Source organism: Pelodiscus sinensis, chromosome 17, assembly GCF_049634645.1.
Source record: "Pelodiscus sinensis isolate JC-2024 chromosome 17, ASM4963464v1, whole genome shotgun sequence".
In the NCBI taxonomy this organism is placed as follows: domain Eukaryota; kingdom Metazoa; phylum Chordata; order Testudines; family Trionychidae; genus Pelodiscus; species Pelodiscus sinensis.
Genome location: NC_134727.1, coordinates 23,618,741 through 23,644,699, shown reverse-complemented (window position 1 = coordinate 23,644,699; position 25,959 = coordinate 23,618,741). Strand labels below are relative to the sequence as shown.

The window sequence follows — 25,959 nt, the reverse complement described above, 5'->3', positions numbered from 1 at the left end:
ATCATTCCACATTTGTGGTGCTCCATTTTTCATTAACTACTATTTTGCTATATGGTCATTTGAGACATTGCAAGGTACAATGCAGGTGCTCTGCTGACATGTTAATAGGTGATAGTTGTTCAGGGGTTGCATTAGTGGGGCCAGAATAAAAGGGGTTAAAAGCAAATCAAACTTATAAAGTAATCAGAGTTATCACAGTGATATGGTAGGCTACAAATCCACATCATATATGTTGTTTCTATGCAGCCTGATTTCTCACACTGATGGTGCTTAGGTCACCTTGAAACATTTTGGGCAGAGGGTTTGGAAAAGTTGTCATTAAAGTGATAGGGATGCCCTGTAATATGCCCTCATAATTACCATCAAGCTCATTGGTTAGTGTTCAAAGTGACAACACCACCGGAGTGACTGAGCCAGCTTCAGCGACTGGAAATCATACTTGGCCTTTGCTTCATTGTTCATAGAGGAAAGATTAGTGAGGACTTGAGGAAATATGGGAATGAGTTAAGTAGCCTGTAAATAAAAAGTTGGGGAATCATAAAAACTTATTTAACAAACTTGAAATGTGCTTCCAAAAAGACTCCAGCTGGTTTCCTATGACATTTGTGACTGTTGCATGGAACTAGAACAAGGCCTTTAAAAAGCAGAAAAGCTGGTTTAGATCGTACTTTCAGAACCTCAAACGCTTACTGGCTCAAGCTAAAGGAGAGGGAGTTCCAACTACTTCCACCAGCCAAATATGTACAAGGTATTAAACCATGAGTCTCACGACTGCTTCAGTGCTTTGCATTATTTTTCTTTTAGTGGCCATTGTTTTATTTAAAGGAGAACTCCTATCTATTCACTGTGGTATTTGGGAGCGAGGGGGAACAACAGAACACAATGGACATTGTGCTGTTTTAGCAGAACTTTGTTGAGAGAGAGAGAGCGAGAGAAAGGATTTAAATACAAACAAACAAAAAAGTGTGGTAGAAATGTGTTATTTTTAAGGATTAAATAGCTCTTAGCAGTTTTTCCCATTACACAGCTTCTCCCAAGAAAAGAGGGGAAGTTGCTCTAACAGCTGCTCTTTTTTTTTTAGTTGGAATATTGAACTAAAAGGGCGTGCAAAGGCATTCATTCAATTCCAGGAAGCATTGCCCGTATGCGCTTGCTAATATTAATAGATAGCTGTATTGTTTTGCTTATAAATAAGAAGGTATCTATTTTGACTGGGGTTACTCTGTAGGTAGTTCCTTAGACACAATCAACAAAGGCAGGCAAAATACAGTCTGTGGACTGGATCCAGCCTAGCAAGATCTTAGGCAAGCTCTGTGGCTGCTGCAGCCCCACATGTAGGGTTGCCAGGTGTCCAGTATTGACCCGGACAGCCCAACATTTTCAACTCCTGTCCAATAAAAAAAAATTCAGAAAATATGTCTGGTATTTTCTGGGGGGTTTTTTTTGCCCTGCCAGGAGGCAAAAATACCGGACACCAGGCAACCCTACGACATGCTCAGCAACTGGGCCCAGCACCTGGCCTCCACCCCTCCCTGGGGTCCCCTCAACTGGGCCCAGCCTGCTGCCCCCGGACCTCCTGCTTACCTGATTCCACAGGGAAGCTGTGTTCTGGCTTGATCAAGGAAACAAAATGGCCGCCAACTAAAAGCCTAAAGACCAAGGGGAAGCAATGTCTGCCCTGGGTCTTATTGGTCAACTGCTACCCTGTTCTTATCCCTAGTCTGACTCTGCACGCACTGAAAGGGGCCATGCTGTTTTAATGCTGAGTTTTTTTTTCTCAACAACTTTGGTCTTCCCCTCTCTCCCCCCTCCCCCCACCAACAGAATTTTTTCCCCTGTATTTTTTTTGGGAGGGGGTGTTTGGTATTTTTGGTTAAACCATCTGCCAACCCTACTCCTGTTGTGTAAAAAAATTTCAGAAAATACCGGACACCTAAAATGTCCGGTACTTTCTTATTTTTTCCTGTCCAGGAGGTGAAAATCCCGGGCTGTCTGGCTCAATACGGAGGCAGCCTGGCAACCCTAGTGCTTACCGGGTTCCGCAGGGAGCTGTCCGGCCCAGTGCAGGGAGGCAAGATGGCAGGCGGACAGCTGCTGGCTGCCTGTTAGGGCCAAAAAGCCTCACCACGCGGTTTTTAAAGGGACAACAGTGGGGTTTTGGTTTTGGTTTTGGTTTTTTTTGCTTAACAACTCTTGGGGGCCTTTTTTTTTTCCTGGTGTGTTTTGTTGTTGTTGGGTATTTTTTCTGAAACCATCTGGCAACCCTACCCACATGCTGCTCAAAGCAGCTGGCTGGTGGGGCCAAAGTGTGTGACTCTGTGCATTATGTGCCCCTTGGAGGAAATGGGGGTCTCTGCATCCTGTCCCCACTCACACCGCCATCCTTGCAGCCTCCTGTAGGCTGGAAACAAGGGCAGTACTAGTGAGCATGTGCAGCATGTAGGGACCCGCTGCCCCTCTCTCTGTGAGGATGAATGCATAGATACAATCTGGCTCCAACAGCCGGACACTTTGAGAGGTGCGTGCAACTGCAGCAGCCAGGGAGCCTGCCTGAGAGTCCTTTTGGGCCACCAGCTAGGAGCCACCTACAATAAGTGCCTCTTGGCTAGACCCTGCATCTGGCACCCCATCCTGTACCCCAGACCTCTTCCCAGGTCACAACTGCCTACTTCATCCAAACTCTCTCCCAGACTTCCTCCCGTCCTGTACCCCTGTCCCAGGTAAGAACCTTCCTGAACCCAAACTCTTTCACAGAGCCTACCCTGACTTCTGTATCCCAAATCCCTACCCAAAGCCCCCTGCTGTACCCAAACTCCATCCCAGTCCCCACATCCCTTCCATTAATATAGTAGAAAAGTGCACCCCCAACCACTTTCCAAATTCTTGGAGTGGCCCCCATCGAAAACTTTTGTCCTTCCATGGATTATATGCTTTCATCAAATAGCCTGCACTCATTACAGTCCTTCTGTTAGCCTCATATATGAAGGTATATTGCTGTGCGAGAGAAGCTTTGTCTGTCCTTTGTTTAGAGAAGCTCATATATTGAACAATACTTCTCTGGTCTAGAGGCACTACTATATCTAGGGTTAGAGGAGCATAATTCCAGTCCCGATATAAGTGAGGTAGGGGAGAACCGGGCATGTGCCGGGAATCAGCTCTCCTGGCTCGTGCCTGGTCCCAGATTACAGTCTGCGACTGGGCATGAGCTGGGACAGCTGATTCCCAACTTGCGCCCAGTCACCCCACTATACCTCTGCCTCTTAAACGTATTAAGAGCCTCGTGGCTCTTCATACATTTAAAAGGCAGAGCCGCAGCTGAGTTACCTCCAGGGCCAGGAGCTAAGTCCACTGAAGCTCTGCAGTTCTGCCCGTTATTGACTAATCGAGTAGTCAATGGAAATTCCATTGATTACTCGATCAGCCGATTAAATGAAGTTTAACATTCCCTAGTCCCTTTGGCCTATCTGTGACCTCATGGCTGAGACTATTGACTGGACAAGTAGTAACCTCTACTGGGATAATCAAGTGTGCAGTTGATTTTAAGCTTTGTCTTCTACTTAGTGTCTGCAGAGGATAGTTGGGATTGGGACAGACATTGTGGGGGTGGGGAGAGGCTATGGAAAGAGAATGGAAAGTATGCACAGTGGAGTCTGGGGTGACTTATGGAAAGTGAATAATGACCATGTTTAGGGCTAGGAGAAACAGAACAGATACATTCTTTAAAAAAAAAATTACCTTCCAGTGGGTAGAAGAAATCATCCCGTCTCCATTGTTGATGCACAGAATGCAAGTGAATAATATTTACTTTGATAATCCATACACTGCATAATTTGCATATGCAGTGGGCCATTGTTTCTCCCAATTTCTTAGCAAAGATGAAATAGTGTGTGGCATAAGGCCCCAATGTTACTGAGATTTTTGCTTCTTTCACAAAACCCACTAAATAGTACCTTTTTGCTAGCTCCTTATAAACATCTCTAAATACATGTAAGTTGCATTGATTAAATTAGTAGGCTCCCTCCTGAGCTATGTTGTTTGCTTTCTCCCTAATTTTCACTAGGACTCTTAGCAATTAATGGGGATTATGAGGTTCTACTGTTAATAAAATGTCTAATATGGTCAATACTCTTGAAATGGCAATTATTAATTTAAAAAATTAAAAATGTCTCCTATTTGAACTCTGAGTACGTGTGAGGTAGAGCATTACCTAGGAAGTGCCCAAACACTTATCTAAGCTAGAGTGGCCCTTACAGAGCTGGACTTTTGAGTGCAGGAGGTAGGTGCTTTGGATGTGGCAAGTGGTACTTGAGTATAGAATACCGTTTTTCATTCCCCACCTGCTTTGTATAGAAACAGACTCTTCAAACCTGGGGCAAAGGTGGGTTTTGCTGTTGGGCTAGGTGATCACTTAAAAGAAAGTGGAAAAGGAAAGAAGATGATGTTTGTAGTGCTTAGCTCAGGAGTATCTCTGTAGGAGGCTGGGTTCGGATCAAAGGTCTATGTCGAGAGGAATGTATCAACTAGAATTTCCACAGAGAGGCTTGTAGAAGTTATAATGAAATTAGATGACCAGAAAAAAGGGCTTGCGGTTTGTTTCAAAGCTGGTGTGAAAGAATAACCCATGCTGAGCAAGGAAACTTAACTGAAGTCCAAAGTGTTTTAATAAATAAAAGGTGGAAACAAAAAAGCTATTTTTAGGAGCACTTATTTGAGTTACAGAACTCTCTGTTGTTTAATCCATCTGTTACAGCTCACATTTTTTCCTCGGAGGAGCAAGTATGCCGGGTTCCTGGGTTTGTGGCGGAATTAAGTTCAATTCAATAGAATGTTGCAAATTCAAATAGAATTCTGAAATCCCTGCATTCTGTTTAGAGTTTGGTGGATACATTTGAACTGATTTTTTTTCCAAATAAATAAAAGTAGTTCCGTACAGGTTGTACCTCCCTTAACCAGAACTCTCCAGTATGGAACGACCCTGGGTATTCCTAGACCACAGAGCCCAGGAAAAGCGAGGTTTGGCGGTAGGGCAGGATCATGGTTGGGGGAGAGGGGGGGACCAGTGACTCAACCAGAAGCCCAATGTCAGTGGAGAGGGATGCGACATGGCAAGGAGTTCTAGCTCCAGCAGCAGGGGAGTTGCAACTAGGGTTGCCAGATACTTTAAAAAAAAAAAAAAATACTGAACATGGTGGGGAAAAAAATTGGTTGAGCAAAACAACCAACCAAACAAAAAAAACCTGCACAAAAAAAAAGAGGCACTGCGCCTTTAAATCCCCACGCTCACCGCTCCCCCTGCCAGACGCTTGGTATTTTCTGGTTTTTTACTGGACAGAGACCACATACCAGACACCTGGCAACCCTTGTTGCAACCCCAGAGGCCGCCAAGGAGCTCTGGTCCTGGCCCTGTCTGGGGCTGCAGACTCCTGGCTGCAGAGCTCCGGCCGTGCCGCTCTGACCCTGGCTGCAGCTAAAAAGCCTTAAGAGGCTGGGGCAAGAGTAGTAGGGCCAAGCTGGAGGCCTAGTCTGCTGGCAGCAGAGCAGCATGGAAAAAAAGAGACCTCTCTGGTCCAGCAAATCCCCTTGTTCATAACCGGTCATGTCCCGAGGGTGCTGGACAAGGGAAGTCCAACCTCTACTTCAGCACTGGCATTTGACATTTGTTTCTTTCTGGCAATGTGGCTGGAAGCCCATTTTTCTTTTAGTGATGTGGAAATTTCTGTTAGGGTGTATCTCGACAACAGTTTTTTTTTAAAAAAAGAGGCCTTTTTCCGAAGAAACTTCCCCTGCCTCTAGACTGCCATCGTGTTCTTTCAAAATTAAATTGAAAGAACACGGTGGTTTTTTCGACCTCGGTTTACGAGGAATAACGCCTTTTTTCAAAAATGCTCTTTCAAAAAAAGGCGTTCTCAAATGCAAACAGGGCTTTTTCGAAAGAGAGCATCCAGACTGCCTGAGTGCTCTTTTGAAAAAGCGTCTTGCTTTTTCGAAATAAGTGGTTGCAGTCTAGATGCTCTCTTTCGAAAGATTCTTTCAATTCTTTCGAAAAAGCCTCTTTCGAAAGAGGCTTTTAGTCTAGACATAGCCTTACATAGTAGGTCATTGCAGTGTTAGAACTGTACCAGGGCTAAACCCTGTTAGTTCAAGAAGTAGCCCTGGAATGTCTCATCAGTGGCATGAATGTACGATGAGGAGGTATGGCCGAGGGCGGGGGTGGGTCAGAATAAATAAAATCGATCTTCTCCCCCCCCCCCCCCCCCCCGTAGCTTTTTAATTTCGGAGTCTGACATAAGTTTTGATACTGTACAGTTGTTCCTTTGGAAGGGGCAACTACTGTTATGCATAGAAACACAAATGTGTGTTTTAAATTAAAATTATTTTAAATCTGTGGGAAAAACTTTTTTTGGCAAAACTGCAGAACGAGATTAAAAACATTTCATATAAAATCAGCTAGAATTAAGAAGTCTCCTTGTAGAACCTTTATTTCCTAGAAAGCTCCTTGCCACTCTGAATTTAAAGTACTTAATTTATATATATATATATGTTTTAAAAAACACTGGGATTTTTCTTCCGTTGGGGGTGGGAGAAGGAGATGCAACAGTTAATGTGCTATCCTCCACTCTGTAAGAAACTGCCACAAGCCCAATGCCATCTAGCAACTTGCTTTTTCTTGCAAACTTTTAAGGCTTTTAGCAATTTAAATGCCTTGTGGGCCTAACACCTTTTTGTTATGGTTGGTCTCTATACTGAGGTTTTTACCCTAGCTTAAACACTTAGCTATAGTCTTCTAAATGCATAAACAGTAGACCGTTATACTGATTGAATAAAAAAGCTTTTTCTTCTACCGGTTTAGTTAAACCAGCGCAAAGCAGAGTATAGTCAAGTCCTTTATTGCCAGGTATCCAAGCAACTGTGCTGATGACACCACCTCTTGGTCTCTGGAACCAGATTTCACTGCATCCACTCTGCCCACACACCTCCCCTTAACGGTGTTTAAATAAGGTGTAATTGCTTTGGAGACGCAGAACGGAAATAATTTGATCCATTTTCATTTCAGGAGTCAGATTGTTTGTAGTCTCATCCATTTATTTTTATGTCTTAGAATTTTTTGTTGTTGTGGTGAGAAATGCTCATTAATAAATACATTGCAGTTCTATAGCACCTTTTATCCTAAGCTCCTGAGGTGCTTTTGAGGGTATTTCCCTTGTGACTCATATCATCCCTTTCTGTTTGTCTTTCTTTATGCAAACATCTCCTGTCTGCCTGAGGTAACAGACTGGCCATTTTCTCTGGGCTGTGCATCTATTTCCTTTTCTTGTGAAATAGCAAAACATTTAAATTTATTGTGTCTGAAGTGTGTGTACATATATTTAGTAGAATTAAATCTCTTTTTAATTTGTCACAATTACAGCCTGGCCCATGGAAACTTGCTTCCTATGCTTTTGGTACAATAGTGTGTTCTGGTTTTCTTGTTCTAACCAACACAGTAGTTTTCATTATCCATAGCACAGATTGTTCTCAGCTTTGGTTTCCATTGGTTCTGCAAGACAGCAACTCTGATGTCAGGCAAGACAGGAAATTAAGTCTTTCTACATTATGGCTCACTTAGGCTATGTCTAGACTATACTCTATTTTTGAAAGAGTAAATGCAAATTCTGTGGGAATTTGCATATCTTCTGATCTAACTTTCGAAAGTGGAGCTTTTGAAAGTGAAAGTAGTCTGGGCATGGTTTTTTTCGGGGAAAAAAAACTCTTTAAAAAATGCTTTTCCTTAAAAAATGAGGTTTGTGTTTTTTTTCCCCAAAAAAACCGTGTCCAGACTACTTTCACTTTCGAAAGCTCTGCTTTCAAAAGTGAGATCGGAAGAAGATATACAAATTCCTGTGGAATTTGCATATCCTCTTTCGAAAAATAGAACGTTGTTTAGACGTGCCTTAACTTGTTAGCGTGGGGTTATGTAGAAGGAAAGAAGATAAGTGTATGGGATATGAAATAAAACTAATTCCAAACACTTTTATCAAAGTCGCAAGTAATTTTCTTACAGAAGGGTCATTGACAAGAAATACTGCCAGGACAGTGTGCTCAAATATAATATAGCATTTGCTACTGGTTTTCTGTGTAGTCATATCTTTGGCCAGGGGAGCATATATGCTTTTTGCACTTATGAAAAAGGGACAACACTGCAGGCCTGCTTTTGGGCAAAGCTAAATATCTTGGTGGAGGCCATGTTACCCCTGGGCATTAAGTATGGCACTTACTTCTAGACCAGGGCTACTCAACATGTGGCCTGTAGCCCGTTCATATGCAGCCTGCAGTGCAGTTTGGGTTTACGTGAGGATCAACACACGTCTCGCAGGTGGGAGCCAAAACAAAAAACTAGTCTTCTGTTGATATGCATTTTAGTAGTTAAATTCTTGGACTGTCATTGCTCATTAAAAGTGCTGTCATATGGGTGGAAATCAGGTAAATACTACATTTTATTAATATCAGCAGAACTGACTTAAATGGGGCCTGCGTGTGGTGTAGTCTTGCCTTTGTATCTTTGTATTCATGCCTGTCAGTGTGAAAGAAGCTATTTGCATATATATTTGCAAGTATATTCAACCACATTTACGTTGCGGCAGTTGGCACGTGCTGTGAGTATCATTGTCACCTCCGGGGCTTCCCAAGTTGAATAGCCCTGTTCTAGACATTCAGCAAATGACTAAGGCTATGTCTACATTGGGAAGGCTTGGTGACAAAAGTGCGGTCGACATGCAAAAGTCACCAAAAGTGAAAACTAATCAAACCAGTTTTTCTGCCTCCCATTGTTAACATTTCATGGCCACATTGCTTTGCAATCTTTGTAGACAGGGGAGCTAGCAATGTGGGTAAGCATCACACAGTGCAGCATTGTGGGAAGGCAGAGTTGCTCCCTGCACTTCTTAAGATTCCCTAATAGCTTTGTGAGGTGAGGAATGTCAAAGCAATACAGCCGTCTCTCCAGTCCTTCCCCTGCAGCAGCAGAACAGGCACATTCCAATGATTTGGTTTTTGTTTGTTCCCCAAACAGAGCAGCTCTCTCAACTATCAGATACTTCCTGAAGCTTTGAAAGGGCAGGGATATATGTTTTCAGGGCAGCAGAGATCACAAAACACTGAGCAAAGCCATCGGGACAGGCATTGTGGAATACTGGTGGAATCCAGTTCCCTTGACAAAACAAACATCAAAGTCCATACTGGCTCTTTGTTGACAATAAAGTCTCTCTCAGAGGTGGAAGTTTTTGTTGACAAAACCGGGTGTTTTTCCGACAAAAGTTGCATACATCACATGATAGTGTAAACGCTCTCACTGTTTTGTCACCAAAAGGCAGGTTCAGGAGGGGATGGGTTGTTGTAGGCATTTATCTCAGAGGCTTTTTTCCCTGAAGGTGCAGCAAGCAGTTAGGCTTTTTCTTGTTAGCATGGCAACCTCATCCTCACGTCTGCCATTTGTGCAGCTAATAGGTTAACTGTTCATTTGTTGGTTTTATGCACTACTACCAGAAGGCCATTCTGGTCTAGGACTGATGGGAAATTTCCACTTCTCTCTGGAGCCTTTCAGATGATTCTTTTTCATACATTCTTTTCCCAATCTGGTGGACAGAAGAAAATATCAAACTAACTCTCTGGCCCTTGCATGAGAAAATTAAACAGAGTTCCTTCCTCCTTCTGTTGCTGTGGTTTCTTTCTTACTTCAGTGGAAAACTTTAATTTTGCAAGATACTCATGTCCTAATCATTTTGAACTGAGACACATTAATGCCCTGGACAGAGCTCTGGTTGTGTTTGTGGTTAACTCCTAGGAGAAATCTCAGGTTATGATCTTGCTTACTCCTACTGTGGAATTAGAAGAGAATCACCTGATTAGAAGAAATAGTAATTCAAACATAGATTAATACAGCTCATTAGATTGCTTCAGTGTTGTTTGCTTCTATGCCCATCCTGGTATTAGGAATGGTAGTCAGCAAGTGTATCAGGAACAACTTTTCACCCCAGAAGAACAAAGGATACAATGAAAGGGAATTGAAAGGTGACAAATTTAAAATTGATAACAAGGAAATTGATGTTTCTCACAATGTATACTTGGACTGTAGAACTCATTGTCACAGGATAGTAAGATTTTAAAAAGGACTCGGATTTTTACATGGATAACAATATTCAGCACTTTTATAGTAAATATTTTTTTAAAGATGTACAACGCACAAAAGCTTCAGAGTTTAAGCAAATCTTTAGCTGCCAGGATTTAGGAAGAGAATCTCTTTTGGTATATCTACACTAGCTCGTTAGTTCGAGCTAGGTAGGGTAATTAGGGCAAGCAGAGTTGCAAATGAAGCTCGGGATTTAAATATCCCGGGCTTCATTTGCATGTTCCCAGATGCCGCCATTTTTAAATCCCCCTTAGTCTGAACTCCGTGCCCACGGCCACACGCGGCACGGAGTACGTAGTTCGAATTAAAGATCCTAATTCGAACTACCGTTACTCCTCATTCCACAATTATCCCACATCTGCCTAATGCAGGGTTGTTTGCATCTTCCTCTGAAGCATCTAGGTATTAGATTGGATGGACCATGTGGCTGATCTAGTCTGGCAATTCATATGTTGCTGTGAGCTTGTCACAAGCATCCAATGGCTTAGGCAGGGGAAGGCATTCCCTTCCCAAACCACCAGGCACCTCCACAGCCACACTCCCCCGAACACCTACTGTAGGCACTGTAGGGGAGGAGTGTTGCTGCCTCCAGCATCCACCTTCTCCGTGCTTCTGACTGGGGGGACTGGAATCATGTGACCTCCTCCCTTCCCCCGGTGCTCTGAGAGCTGTACTGCGTGCATGCATCTCCTAGCCTCTCTTCCCCTTCCTGGTGTTCTGGGGAGGCTAGGGCACACTGAGTGCACTGCCCCACCTACTCACCTCCCCACGAGGTGTGGAGCCTCAGCAGAGGGGGTGAGAGGTGCCTCCCCCAGGCCCAGCTGCACCAACCGCCCATGATGCTTGTTGATTTGTAGACAGCAGATCTCTGATTTCTTGGAACATGGAGCCTACTGGGGTTCCCACACTGAGCAAACTTTAATTTTTGGTATTTTAGTCTGAGAAGTTCCATGTGTAAATTCAAAACAATTACATTTGTGTCAGATCTTCAGGATGATCACTGAGTCTGTGCAGGTGCATCTGCTCTTGGAGTAAGATTATAACGTGTTGGTGAAAGTTGCCACACCGACCTTTGTATCTACCAGGAATTTTCCTTTCAATCGCACTGCACCAGAGTAGTTATAAGTGTTAATGTCAATTTTTAGATTGTTCTCCTTCCCCAAGCTATTTATATAACATTAGTGGCTTTATTCTCTTGATTCAAGGAGATAAAATATCAAAATTAATCCAGAGAGCAATTAACAATGGAATGCATGGGAGCTGGCCAAAAACAATTTGCAGAACTAAACACTTGATGTGATTTCCTTTAGTTACATAACTGCATATAGAAACTATAAACTGTGTTAGTTTGTAACAGAAAAAACTTAAACAACAAGTAGTCCTGCACAACCTTAGAGACTCACAATAAATCTAGATGGTATCATGAGGTTTTGTAGGCACAACCCACTTCTTCAGATGAAAGGGGATTAAGGGGTCCAGGGTACAAATAAATAGTAGAGAAGGAGAGGGGCTGGGAAGGGAAAGTAAAAGAGAAAAATGGGAAAAGAATAGCCAGTTAGAGTTTCCATGCTAAATTAAGTTGATGGAGAAGGTTCAAAGTACTCTTAAGTACCTGGGGTTTGGGTTTTTTTGTCATTAGGATGTGGAATGTAGCGGGTGATCCAGTTAAGGTCTTTGTTTAAACCTCTATTGTAGGTATCAAACTTGGAAATGAAATTAAGTTCTGAAGCTTCCCTTTCAAGCTGTTTTTTGAAATTGGCTTGTAATAATATGGAAACTTTGAGATCCATTAATGAGTGCCCGAGCAAGTTAAAAATGTTCTCCTACAGATTTCTATGTGTTACCCAGTGGCTTTTACTACATTTAAAATGCACAGCCACAGTTGTCCTAGAGCCGGTGTGAGCCGGGACTAGTCAGCTCACGCTGGCTCTGGGAGCAACCCCTATAGCGACTCTGCAGAGCACCTCCCCATATCAACTAATCGTGTAGTTGATACAAATTGTATCGACTACATGATTAGACAAATACCCTCTTATTAACATCCTTAATTATAACTTCCTTTCCTCATCTCCCCTCCTGCCTGTGGAACTCATAGGTGGGTAGCACCTTTTTACATCCCAGGTAGTAAGTTAGCAAGTAGCACTTCAGCCTGTGTTATTTTTAGGAGTATCCAGGTTAAGGGCTTACTGTGAAGAAAACTGCTTTTAAAAAAGTATTCTTGATTTGGCTAACAGAGTATTCAGTATACAAAAATACTCCATTCGCTGCATAGTAAGTCTCTATTCTTTTGCCAGGAATTTCAGCACTGGTGCACAATTGGAATGCTTGCTACCATTTATTTTTTATTTAATTGCATTTTTAATTAGTTTTAATGATGGTGAAGGGTGCCAGATTTAACAACTCTGGTTTTGAAAATCGTCCAGATAAATTTGTATAGGAGTAGGAGCCAGATGGAGCCAGCAAAGGGCATGGGGCATATAGTACAACAAAGAGGCTGGTAAGGTTTCTGTGCCCAACAGGAGTGTATAGTCACCCTGCAGCACTCTGAACCCCAAGAAAATTAAAGAGTTTGGGATTAAGAAGATGGCTGAAGAAGCCACAACAAATTTACTAGTATTTTTCTATAACTAATATCTGTTTTCTCTTGCCATCTCAATTGCAGTATCAAAGTGGGGACAGCGGGGAAAGTGCAAGAGGAAGTAGAGAAGCAGAAGTAACAGTTTTTGTGTATTTAGCCTATTTATCTCTGGCCAGCTCTACACTAAATCCGGTAGCTCAGTTTAATGTACGCACTCCAGCTATGTAGAATACGTAGGTGGAGTTGGCTTCCCTTATGCTGAGTTTGGCAGCATCCCTACTGTAGGAGGATGACAGTTGCAGATGCTCCCATCAGCGTCCCTTACTCCTCGCAAAAGCAGGAGTATCATACACTGGTGGGGTACCCTCTGAGTTTGATTTAGCAAGTCTTAACTAGACTTACTAAATCAAACTCCAGAGGATCAATCGTGGCAGCATCGATCTTCCATGGAGTAAAGACAAGGTCTCTGAGTTTTTTAAATGCACTTATAGATGCTAATTTATGACTCATCGCAATATCCCTCTGAGGTAAGTGCTATCTCCTCATTTAACAGATACGGAAATGGAGACAGAGAGGTAAAGTGATTTACCCAGTGGCACATCGAGTCAATGGCAGAGCTGGGACTTGAATTCAAACTTCTTAATTTCCAGTCACATGCAGGAAACCGTTTGCTTCAGTGAGACCTCAAAACAGACAACTGAAGGCCAATCAAAAACTACTTTAAGCATAAAATATCTCTGGTTTTTCTATGGAAGGATACTAGTACTAACCCATCTTGATTTACCAAACTATGGTTATGATCAAGGTTGCGGACCTCTCGAGGCATCTAGATAGACTCCTGTGTAGTGCTGGGGAGGAGCTGGTGGTCGTGTTACATGTAGGTACCAGTGATGGAAGGGTAGGAGAGAGGTCCTGGAGGCCAAATTTAGGTTGCTAGGAAAGAGACTGAAATCCAGGACCTCTATGGTGGTATTCTCGGAAATGCTTCCAGTTCCATGCGCAGGGCCAGGTAGGCAGGCAGAGCTTCAGAGTTTCAATGCGTGGATGAGACGATGGTGTAGGGAAGAGGGATTTAGATTTATTAGGAACTAGGGACACTTTTGGGAGAGGGGGAGCCTATAGAGGAAGGATGGACTCCACCTAAACCAGGGTGGAACCAGACTGCCAACACTAAACATTAAAAAGGCAGTAGAGCCTTTTTAAACTAAGAGATTGGGGAAAGCTGATTGGTGCGGAGAAGCACATAAATCGGATGGAGACTTCTCTTAGAGGAGAATCCATTGATAGAGATTCTCTAAGCTGTAGTCAAAAAGAGAGGCGGGGAGAGGACAAACCATGAGCCAAAGCAGACAGACAACCGCATATAAAGGAATCCAATGCATCAGGGAAGGGCAGACAAATAAGCAGTGGCAAATTTTTAAAGTGCTTCTACACAAATGCTAGGAGTCTGACTAATAAGAAGGGTGAACTAGAGTACCTCATATTAAAGGAGGAGATTGACATAATAAGCATCACTGAAATCTGGTGGAATGAGGAAAATCTGTAAGACACAATCATACTGGGATATAAAATATATCGAAAGGATAGAGCAGGCCATGTGGGTGGCGGAGTGGCACTGTATGTGAAAGATAATATAGAATCAAATGAAGTAAAAATATTAAATGAATCAACATGTTCAATAGAATCGCTATGGATAATAATTCCATGCTCCAATAATAAGAAATTAGCAGTAGGGATATATTATCGACCACCTGACCAGGACGGTGATACTGACATCAAAATGCTGAGGGAGATTAGAGAGGCTACTAAAATAAAGAACTCTAATAATGGGGGATTTTAATTATCCCCATATTGACTGGGTACATGTCACCTCAGGAAGAGAAGCAGAGATAAAATTTCTCAGTGGCCTAAATGACTGCTTCTTGGAGCAGCTGGTACAGGAACCCCCAAGGGAAGAGGCGATTCTCGATTTAGTCCTGAGTGGAGTGCAGGATCAGGTCCAGGACTTAACCATTACAGGACCGTTTGGGAATAGTGACCATAATATAATAACATTTAACATTTCTATGGTGGGAAGAACACCTCAGCAGTCCAGCACCCTGGCATTTAATTTCAAAAAGGGGAATTACACAAAAATGAGGAGGTTAGTTAAACAGAAATTAAAAGGCACAGTGACTAGAGCCAAATCCCTGCAAGCTGCATGGAAACTTTTTAAAGACACCATAATAGAGGCCCAACTTATATGTATACCCCAAATTAAAAAACATAGTAAGAGACCTAAAAAAGAGTCACCTTGGCTTAACCACCATGTAAAAGAAGCAGCGAGGGACAAAAAGGCATCTTTCAAGAAGTGGAAGTCCAATCCTAGTGAGATAAATAGAAAGGAACATAAGCACTGTCAAATCAAGTGTAAAAATGTAAGAAGAAAAGCAAAAAAAGATTTTGAGGACCAGCTAGCCAAAAACTCAAAAAGAAATAGCAAAAAATTTGTTAAGTACATTAGAAGCAGGAAGCCTGCTAAAAAACCAGTGGGACTCCTAGACGATCAAAATACAAAAGGAGCAATCAAGGACAATAAAGCCATTGCGGATAAACTAAATGATTTCTTTGCTTCAGTCTTCACGACTGAGGATGTTAGGGAGATTCCCAAATCTGCACCATCCTTTATGAGTGATGAATCTTAGGAGCTGTCCTGGATTGAAGTGTCATTAGAGGAGGTTTTGGAACAAATAGAAAAACTTAATGTTAACAAATCACCGGGACCAGATGACATTCATCCAAGGGTTCTAAAAGAACTCAGATGGGAAATTGTTGAACTATTATCTGTGGTTTGTAACCTATCCTTTAAATCGGTTTCTGTACCTAATGACTGGAAGATAGCCAACGTGACACCAATATTTAAAAAGGGCTCTAGAGGCAATCCTGGCAATTACAGACCAGTAAGTCTAACTTCAGTACCAGGCAAATTAGTCGAAACAATAGTAAAGAATAAAATTGTCAGGCATGTAGAAGAACAATTTTTTGGACAAAAGTCAACATGGTTTCTGTAAAAGGAAATCATGTCTTGCTAATCTATTAGAGTTCTTTGAAGGGATTAACAAACATGCAGACAAGGGGGATCCAGTAGCTATAGTATACTTAGATTTTCAGAAAGCCTTTGACAAGGTTCCTCACAAAAGGCTCTTGTGTAAATTACATTGTCATGGGATAAGAGGGAAAGTCCTTTAATGGATTGAGAACTGGTTAAAAGACAGGAAACAAAGGGTAGGAATAAATGGTAAATTTTCAGAATGGAATGGGGTAACTAGTGGTGTCCCCCAAGGGTCAGTCCTGGGACCAATCCTGTTCAACTTGTTCATAAATGATCTGGAGAAAGGGATAAGCAGTGAGGTGGTAAAGTTTGCGGATGATACTAAACTGTTTAAGATAGTCAAGACAGAAACAGATTGTGAAGAACTTCAAAAAGATCTCACCAAACTGAGTGATTGGGTAACAAAATGGCAAATGAATTTTAATGTGGTTAAGTGTAAAGTAATGCACGTTGGAAAAAATCACCCCAACTATACATACAGTATGATGGGGGCTCTTTTGGCTGTGACAAATCAGGAAAGAGATCTTGGAGTTATCGTGGGTAGTTCTCTGAAAACTTCCACACAGTGTGCAGCGGCGGTCAAAAAGGCAAATAGCATGTTAGGAATTATTAAGAAAGGGGTAGAAAATAAGACACAGAATATCTTTCTGCCCCTGTATAAAACTAAGGTATGCCCACATCTTGAATACTGTCTATAGATGTGGTCTCCTCACCTCAAAAAAGATATTTTGGCCTTGGAAAGGGTTCAGAAAGGGGCAACTAAAATGATTAGGGGTTTGGAACGGGTCCCATATGAAGAGAGGTTAAAGCGACTGGGACTTTTCAGTTTAGAAAAGAGGAGACTTAGGGGGGATTATGATAGAGGTATATAAAAGCATGAGTGGTGCGGAGAGGGTGAATAAAGAAAAGTTATTTACTTATTCCCATACTAGAGGAACTAGAGGACACCAAATGAAGTTAATGGGTAGCAGGTTTAAAACTAATAAAAGAAAGAAGTTCTTCACACAGTGCGTAATCAACCTTTGGAACTCCTTGCCAGAGGAGGCTGTGAAGGCTAGGACTATAACAGAGTTTAAAGAGAAGTTACATAATTTCATGGAGGTTAGGTCCATAAAAGGCTATTAGCCAGGGGATAGAAATGGTGTCCCTGGCCTCTGTTTGTCAGAGGCTGGAGAAGGATGGCAGGAGACAAATCGCTTGATCATTGTCTTCGGTCCACCCCCTCTGAGGCACTTGGTGCTGGCCACTCTTGGCAGACAAGCTACTGGGCTAGATGGACCTTTGGTTTGACTCAGTATGGCCATTCTTATGTAAGCCAGAGTTGAATGCTTCTTCTAGCAAGGGAGTGGAAAAATTGCATCGAAGAGCAGCGATTATAATCAGAGGCAATTGATCTAAACAAATAATAAGTGATATCTATATTGCGCCTTCAGTGCAAATTATGTGTGGCGGTACATCCATCTATGGATTATGGAAATAGCATTAGTATGTTCAAATGAAGAACAGTGAAGTAAGAAAATTTTAGATTGTTGCCACAAGAGAACCCTTGCAAAAGATACATTGGCTCACGAATGTCCACTACCCTGGATTAAAGCATTTAAGAATCAATCTGAAAGACCTCCATGTAGTAAGCCCAATGATATTATTTGAGGGTATGTCTACACTAGCTCATTAATTTGAACTGGGTAGGCAAATCAGTCAAATGGAGTTTCAAATGAAGCCCGGGATTTAAATATCCCGAGCTTTATATGCATGTTCCCATCTGGCCGCCATTTTTAAATCCCCCTTAGTTCGAACGAACTGCCCGCGGCTACATGCGGCTGTTTAAAGTTAATCCGAACTAACTCCTTAGTTCGGATGAACTAACTCCTTAGTTCGGATTAACTGTTACACCTCATTCCACGAGGAGTAACAGTTAATCTGAACTAAGGATTTGCCTACCTAGCTTGAATTAATGAGCTAGTGTAGACATACCCTTATTTACTAAGACGGGTAAAGGGTTGTGCTTCTCTTATGTTTAAAACCTGTCATTCCAGGAAATTATTTCAAACCATCTTCTTGGGGTACTTGCTAATTGGAGACAAATCCATTAAAGATACAAATAATGCTTTTGATTTTCATGTTTTGAGTTTATGAGCATCCATAGAAAGAGGAGAAATGTGGAAGCGTGATAGGATGGATATGAAAGCAATTGCTTAACTGAAGCTTGCTGTATATTGTCATACAGCTTGTCATTCACATCTTTGTATGAGGCATGAAATCCTTCGAGCATTCTCTTCTTCACCCATCAGGTTTGGGTTTGTGTGGGTTTAGGGTTTGTTTCAAAGTTGGAGAAGAGGCAGAGGTTGAGGAGATCATGTGAAGATTAGTTAGAAATCTTAGAGTGACTACATTGCGTGGCTAATTTAATTATGGCATTTAACTGAAACCACCTGCAGCTGTTATAAAAAGACAAAGAACATCAAGGTCCATATACATTCCCCTTGAAGTGCCTCTTGTGGGGAACTGTTTCAGCTGCTTGACTTGTTTAAACTCTCATATATTTTAAACATTAACAGAATTTGCATGTTTTGGTTCTCAACTTTTCAGCTCCCTTTGTTTTATTTTTGCCCCTTCAGAGAATATTTTACTTCTTACCTATTTCACTGAGGCTCTGGCTTTTTGTACGGTGGAACTTTCACAAATTCAGAGCAATGTTGGTGGCAGTTGTTATGCATGGAATACATTCCTGGACCCTATGCAAACAATTAAAGACCACATCCTCCCAGAATGCTGTGGTAAACCTTGAGTCTAAAATCACATTTTGGAGTGGAACAGTCTACTGCTTGGGAGCCAAATGTTGAGATCCTGACTCATCCCTTTCTCAAACAAACTCCACCTGAAGATGTTGCAGCTTTGCTTAGGTAAAATGGGATTCAAGCTGAATGAGGATCTTAGGGCTTGGTGTTGTCGTTAGCAAACAAGGTGCAGAGGAGACGTCAGTTATGAGCTTTGAAGTCTTGCTCTGATCTTCCTTCACAAATTTTTTCATTTGGATCTTAGAAGTATAAAAGTCATTATAGGACACATTTATATCTTATTTAGTACTAACCATGAGTTTTCCTTGTCGTGCAGCAGCCTTGTATGAGAGAACTGTCTAAGCGGAGTCGACAGATTCCTCTTCTGCTGGTGACTTGCAGAACCTCCGAACTCCAGGTGTCTCTAATCCGGGATAGCGATGTAAATGATTAACCGGTAAGCATCAACCTTATTGGGCGGTGCTTACTGATTACGGTTAACCAGCTACCGGACGAGGGGCTGCTTTAACCCCACCGGGCATGTTGCGCTAAAGCAACTCCCCATTGCCTGCGGTGGGCCCAGCCAGCCCGCCACCGTTGAAGTGGCTCTGTGTACTACCGCTCCTCCTCCATCCAGCTGTGAGGGGGCAGCAGTGCAGCCACACAATTCTCCTGCAGGAGCAGCGGGGGTGATGCCACATGTGCTCCCACCCCATCTTCTTCATTCCCAGATCCCACCTTGCCCTCCGTGGCCCATCAAAATCTTTAATCTGGCAATATCCTGTTTCCCAGGGTTAAATAGGTTTAAGGGTAGTACATTGGAACCTTGCTATTGTGCATGTTAGATCTTCCCTCACCACACTTGAAAAAATAAACTCATAATGCCCAGAAGATGCAACCAGATCCTAAATGCTAGCTGACGCATGACAGTACAATGCAAACAAAAAATATCTGAAAGCTGAGGAGAAATTGCATTGTTTTGCCTAGTACTGTACATGTTTGCTCAAGAACCTAAAAAACCTGTTGGGGCAGCCTCTTGTTCTGGAGTACTTGTTTTAAGAATAATTCGTTCTTAAGAGTATGTCCCTATCTCTCCTCTTCCCCATTCTTCATTGCTAGCAAAAGTTGTGTCTGTATAGACTGTCTGCTGGGTAAGGCCGGCTGCATCAGTTGAATTGGCCCAAATTTTGAAAGCTTGCTACATTTTAAATGCATCAATTAGGAAGTTTAACTGAGAGGCTTTGGGTAGAATAGGGTCATTTTCCCAGTGGAATTTTTTTTTAAGACAGCCACATGAGTGGTCTCTCAGGATGTGTGTTAACATATTTAACTTGTATTTTATTTTGTGTTCCAAATGGAGGGATGTTTAAATGGCTGACCTGCCTGCAAGCCATTTCTAAACATGGGTAATTGGTGTTAAATTGTTTGAAGCTTAGTCCATAGCAAAAGAGAAGTAGAACCATGAAGACCCTCCTCATTTGAAAACCATTCTGTGCAAGTTACTATGGGATTGTACAGCCTACCAGATCTCACAAGTTAGCTAGTTTGTGTGCTGGACAGAGATGGTTTCACCTGCCATCATTAGTGTAGGCCATTACAGTAACTGGAGGTGTATAGTATGCTGGCTGGTTGATATGGAATTCATGGAGTGAAACACAAATATTTAGCTTCCACAATCTATTCATTGACTCAGTGATTTCAGAAATGCATCACGTCTGTGTTTTGAATAAGGGCTTGCGAGAAATTAAAAAATATAGGATGAAATCCTAGCTCCATTGAAATCTAGTGCAATGCAAAACTCTTTTTGTCTTAAATCGAACCAGGCTTTCTCCTGTTGTTTTTAACCACAGTTTCTAGTTTGTTTGGGATCAGCTTGTCTCTGTTACAGTAGGTGCAAAAACTTCCAGGTCAGAGGGCTTAAGGAAGCCAAGGATGTGAGTGTATGATGAATATGCACCAAGATAATATCTTACGTAAAAAATAATTAAAAGAAAATAGCTGTGTAGGCCACAAAAATGTTTTTTTGTTACGATGGTCCTTTGATCATTCACTTGCATTAACATGCAAGAGAATGTGATAGAGTAATTTTTTCTCATTGCTTCTGAGCCGACTCTCAGTTCAGTTGTTACTAATTACACGAGACTGTGGCTGGAGAGTCTTGGAAAGCTTTACACTGTGTTTAGTGCTGGCTGGAAGATCAGAGCCTGTTCTCAGAGTGTGCTTTTTGAAAGCTCATTTATTGCAAATAATCCCCCTCTCTTATTTGTTTTCTGTCCTTCAGCCAGGGTTCAGTGTTATTCACCAGTTCTGTAGATGTTTGTAACACATACTTGCTCTTAACCTTTTTCCATTTCACAGTTGCATGTGTAGGTTTTTCTTATTTGAGCAGTAGCATTAAAACGTTGATAATTTAGTTTTCAATATTCTGTGTACTGTATACAGAAGATGACTCTCTTTCGGGAGGGGGGTTGGGGAGAGCAGTGGTCATAGAACATAATAGCTTTTCATTTTTGTTGTGGCTTGCCATATGCTCCTTGCAAAGAGGGGGGAAACTGCTGCTATGGCAACAGGTATTAGTGTTGTAGTTGATTGTGTGGTTCCAGTAGTATATACCAGTCCAGAGAGCTAGCAATAATAACTATAAGCAGAAGCAGCTATGGGTGGATTCTATCATTGCTGCTATTTTTTTTTTTTTAAAGAGAAATTATCTTGATGAGTGAAGCCAAGTAATGAAGTGAACTGAAGCAGTAAATCAGGGGTGGGGAACCTCGGGCCCAGGGGCCAAATCCAGCCCTCAGCTTGCCTGGATCCAGCCCTCAGCTTGCCTGGATCCAGCCCTCAGCTTGCCTGGATCCAGCCCCTGAAGCCCAGCACTGGGGAGCCCATCCTGTGCTCCGGTCCTTCCCCCCTTCCCCCACCCACAGGGCTTGAGCACACAAAATCTACCTCTTTGGCTCTGGTGTGCAAGGGGAATGTGGGGAGTGTCTTTCTCCTTCTCAGTCAGGGGCTTCTCACATTGGTTCTCACTTGTGTGCAGCCTCTAACTGATTTTTCTGAGAGTCAGCAGCCCCCGACCCAAAAGGTTTCCCACCCTTGCAGTAAATAAATGCTAAATAAGAACAGTAAGGGCTAATGTGTTTTATTTTCATGCCAACTTTTTTCTCAAGATTTTTCCTGAGCATCTATTAATGTTGGTGTTTTATGTTTCATTAGTAAAGCAGGGTTTATTAAAGTGAGTATAATAGTCTTGTGGGGGGCAATTCTTCCTCCTATAATAATAAATAATTTATTAGGAATACATTACTTTATTCTACATAATAATGGTGGATCTTTTATTCCAAACACTACAATACTGTTGTCAGATGTAGTATTCTGAACTATGACCAGATAAGATTTTTTATTTATTTTATACCACAGATGGTGAACTTCTGCAAGTTCCTTGCCCATTTGATATATACCCATTGAGAACATGAGGTATCTGCTTAGCTTAAGAGGTGGCCTTCTCTTGTTGGGACAGGAATGTAATAGTAACTCTGAAGGTGCAGTAACTCATTTATGTCCCCACTATCATATATGGTTTGTACACAATTAGTATGAAAAGAGGTCAGCTGGGATGAGTCTGGGGAATGAGAATCACCCTCACTTTCGGTTTGTTCTTGGATGCTGTCAGAACCTGGTTAGTACGAGATTATTAATGATTGACACCCACGTTCCATCTATACTAGAGAAATGTGGATGTGTGTTTTTGTACCGGTCTAGCTCTAGTATGGAAGTGGTACTGTAGATGGGATATAGACATTTTACTTGATGCCTCTGAACGCATCTCATTGCTCTCACAAGAAAGCAGTGGCACACAGAATATTATTTGTGTAATGCGGCACCTTCCATAGTCTCGCATCTCAAAATGCTTTGCAAGGTAATGAGTTAAATGCTGAGAAACTGAGCAGCTATCATGCCTTTAGTGCTAGCTTCCTCAGGGTATGTCTACACTACCCCGCTAGTTTGAACTAGCGGGGTAATGTACGCATACCGCACTTGCTAATGAAGCCCGGGATTTGAATTTCCCGGGCTTCATTAGCATAAGCGGGGAGCCGCCATTTTTAAATCCCCGCTGCTTCGAACCCCGTGCAGCGCGGCTACACGGGGCTCGAACTAGTTAGTTCGGACTAGGTTCCTATTCCGAACTACCGTTACTCCTCGTGAAACGGAGTAAATGGACTGTTTTCCTGGGACTATCTCCTCAAGTACTAATATAAATCAAAACTCACAACACTCCCATGAGCCAGGAAGCAGTGCCCTTGCCTCTGGACCATTACATATGATTAGTAATCTCTCAGTGCAAGTGAAAAGCCCCAGCCTTCGGGGTAGTTTGGAAATGAGGATTTTTTTTACTTATCTCTCTTGGCTTCCCTGGTGGAAATAAAATGAGAAGTTTGCTTCTTCTTTTTTTTTTTTTAAGATTAGAACTTCGGCTTACTCCTCATTCCCAGGTCCTCTGTGCCATCTCCTGCATAGATCACACTGCTAGAGCATGTGTTGCTTCCTCCATCAATCCTGCACTAGTGGAGTGGCTCTCTCGGAGATGACGTTTCACTCAGTGTAATTTGAGGCAACTCTGTTGTAAATTAAGATGGGACCTAAACTAGTGCTCAGAATTAGAGGAGTGGAGAAGTCTCCCTAAGCCACCACCCCATCTGCACCTTGGGCCCCCTGTCAGATTCATCTTGCCCATGGATCTGGCTCTCAGCGTTTATTAATAATGGCTGGCTTGTTTGTATTTCCTTGTAAACCTGACTCAGAGGAGATCTGCAGATCTATTTAATTTGGAGGTCATATGTTTTTACTCCAGCGTAGATGGTAGTCACATTGTAATCAAACTTTCAGTTACTGCATTTCAGAGTTGGTCCATGCATTGGTTGGTCCTTAATGTGATGTGCAACACTTGTTCCTTAACAGTGAATCAAAATGTCTAGCTGTGGTCAAGATTGCCCAGGAAGAAAACGGAACTCTTGCTGGAGCAAGAAATCTAGTACAGGTTGCACCTCTGTAAACTGAAACTCTCTGGTTCAGCAAAATTTGTGGTCTGGAAGGACCATGGATTTCCAGGATCAGAGAGTCCCAGCATACTGCAGGAGTTGGGGGACTGGGAGCCTGGCATGATGTGTGGGAGGGGGCAATGTGGCTACTGGGAGGGAGTTGGCACGTGGCTCAGCTGGCCTGCGGGGGGTGGAGGTGGGTGCAGAAATGACCTCTTCTGGTCCAGCAAAATCCCCATCTGGGACCAATTCGGTACGAAGGATGCTGGACCAGGAAGGTCCAATTTGTAGACATGCTCAGAGTAAAACCCATCTCCTCTTCCTCTTTTTGCTCACCACTGAATGAGAAATTTGAGGGTGAAGTCAAAAGGAGAAAAAATTAAAAGGTACTTTATGACATTTTAACTCTCAAGATGCCGTGTCTGGTTGGTTGGTCAAGATGTTCTAGCACTGCGATGGGCAACCTAGGCAAGAGAATGGGCTGCATGAGTGGCCCTCCTTTATCTCAGTGGACTGCGAGATTGTCGTAACCAAGAAGGTCTCATGGGATAGGGTAGTTTTGCTCATTGCACTTGCCTACCCAAAATGGGCTGGGTGTGCCGATTGAACCGTAGCAGTACTTTGAATGGATACAGAGGGAGTACATGACTTTCACAGTCAATGTTGTGTGCAATCAGCCTGCACCTGACTTCATGTACTCTTGCTTTATGTGCATGTCACTTCAATAATACTGGTGTGTGTGGGGGAGAAACCTGTGCTGATGGAAACCAGCAGTATTTGGCAACCCCACACACGTGCGATGGTAAACAAAATTGTCTCATGGTCCGCACATAGAACCCTGATGGGAGATATGCAGCCCTTGGACTGCTGGTTGCCCACCACTGTTCTAGCACCTTTTATTCATGTGATAGGTTTTGTAACCTATTGGCTCTTGTAGTTGCTTACCTTTTGAAGACAATGGTTAGTTGGCGAAATTCATTAGGGTGTGGTGCAAATGTTGGGACAGGGCCCCAAATATGACGGAAAGTCAGTCAGCCGGGGTGTTGCCATGGAGAGTGACTCTTCCTACTAAGGATGTAAAATCCCATTTAATTGGTTAACCCGTTAAGCGTAAAGTTTAACGGGTGAACCAATTAAAGAGGGTATGCGCAGGAGGGTTGGAGTGGCCCACCCGCCTGCTGCAGCTGGGCTAGAGTGCTCCACCTCTTCCCCCCCGCATCCCCACGGCTACAGGCAGGGGTTGCTCTGGCAGTCCAGAGCACCCTCTGTCCATGGCGGGTCTTGCAGGGCTGGAGCAGCCCCCTCCCCACAGTGGGTGGGGAGCTGCTCCAGCCCCCACTGGTTCAGGGGGATGCTACCTGGTTACCAGATCAATCTTTCACATCCCTACTTCCTACCTTCCTTCTCATGTCAGAGGGAAAGGTCTGCAGCTGGACAGTCCAGCAAATTAATTAATACAATTAATTAATTAATTTAAGAAAAGTGGTGCAGGGTGGGGAGAGAAACTAGCAAAGCAGCAGTTTGTGGTGAGTTAGCATTTCCTGGATCAGCCTCCACAGATGGTCTCCTGTGACTGCCAAATGGAGCTAGTAAGTCCTACAGGGGAGAATGACACCCCCCTTCTGTTTCCTGTCTGGCTGTTCTCCTCTGTAGTGTCCATGGGGAGGCTGGCCCAAAAGTGGTGCAGTTTACTTGTGCCCTGGACTGCCCTGGGGAGAAGCTAGGGGCCACCATCCACCCCTGTCCTGAAGGATCCAAGCAACAGTGGATAAAGCTTCTGTTGTTTATATATAATAAAAAATTGACTCAGTGGCAACTGGCAACTCTAGATTTCTTTTACTCCAGTTTTCTATACCGTATGCTTGGGTGATAGATTCTAAATCTAATTAAGCTAATTAAACAAGCCATAAGGATTAGCTAAGATTTTTTTTTTCTAATAACATCCAGCATATCAAGAAGCTTGGGAATTTACTTGTTAAATCACACTTAAGGCATCTATAGAGAGAGGGGATCTTGAAGAATGATGATTTGCAAAGTTAATCCACGTTTTTCTTCATATACGTCCACATCTTCATCCACAAAATTTTCTCCCGGCAACTGTTCTCAGGAAAAGCTCACCCCCAGTAGTCACTCAAAAGGCCCAGATAACAGGCAGAGCCTAAGAACATAGGATAAAATAGGATAAGAAGATGGAACAATTTTTTAAAATATTGCTTATCATGATTCCTTCTGTTTGCTTTTTGTTTTCAGCTTGGACAGTGGAACTTAACTAGTCGCGTTCACAGTTTATTTAGTCAGTTCCATGCTTATTG

The 25,959-nt window shown here is 42.6% G+C and overlaps 1 protein-coding gene across 5 annotated transcripts in view; it reads left to right on the top strand.

Moving 5' to 3' along the window:
• Nucleotides 1–25,959, top strand: part of ARHGAP26 (Rho GTPase activating protein 26) — a 354,648-nt gene that overhangs the window by 197,803 nt on the left and 130,886 nt on the right. The window lies entirely within an intron of this gene.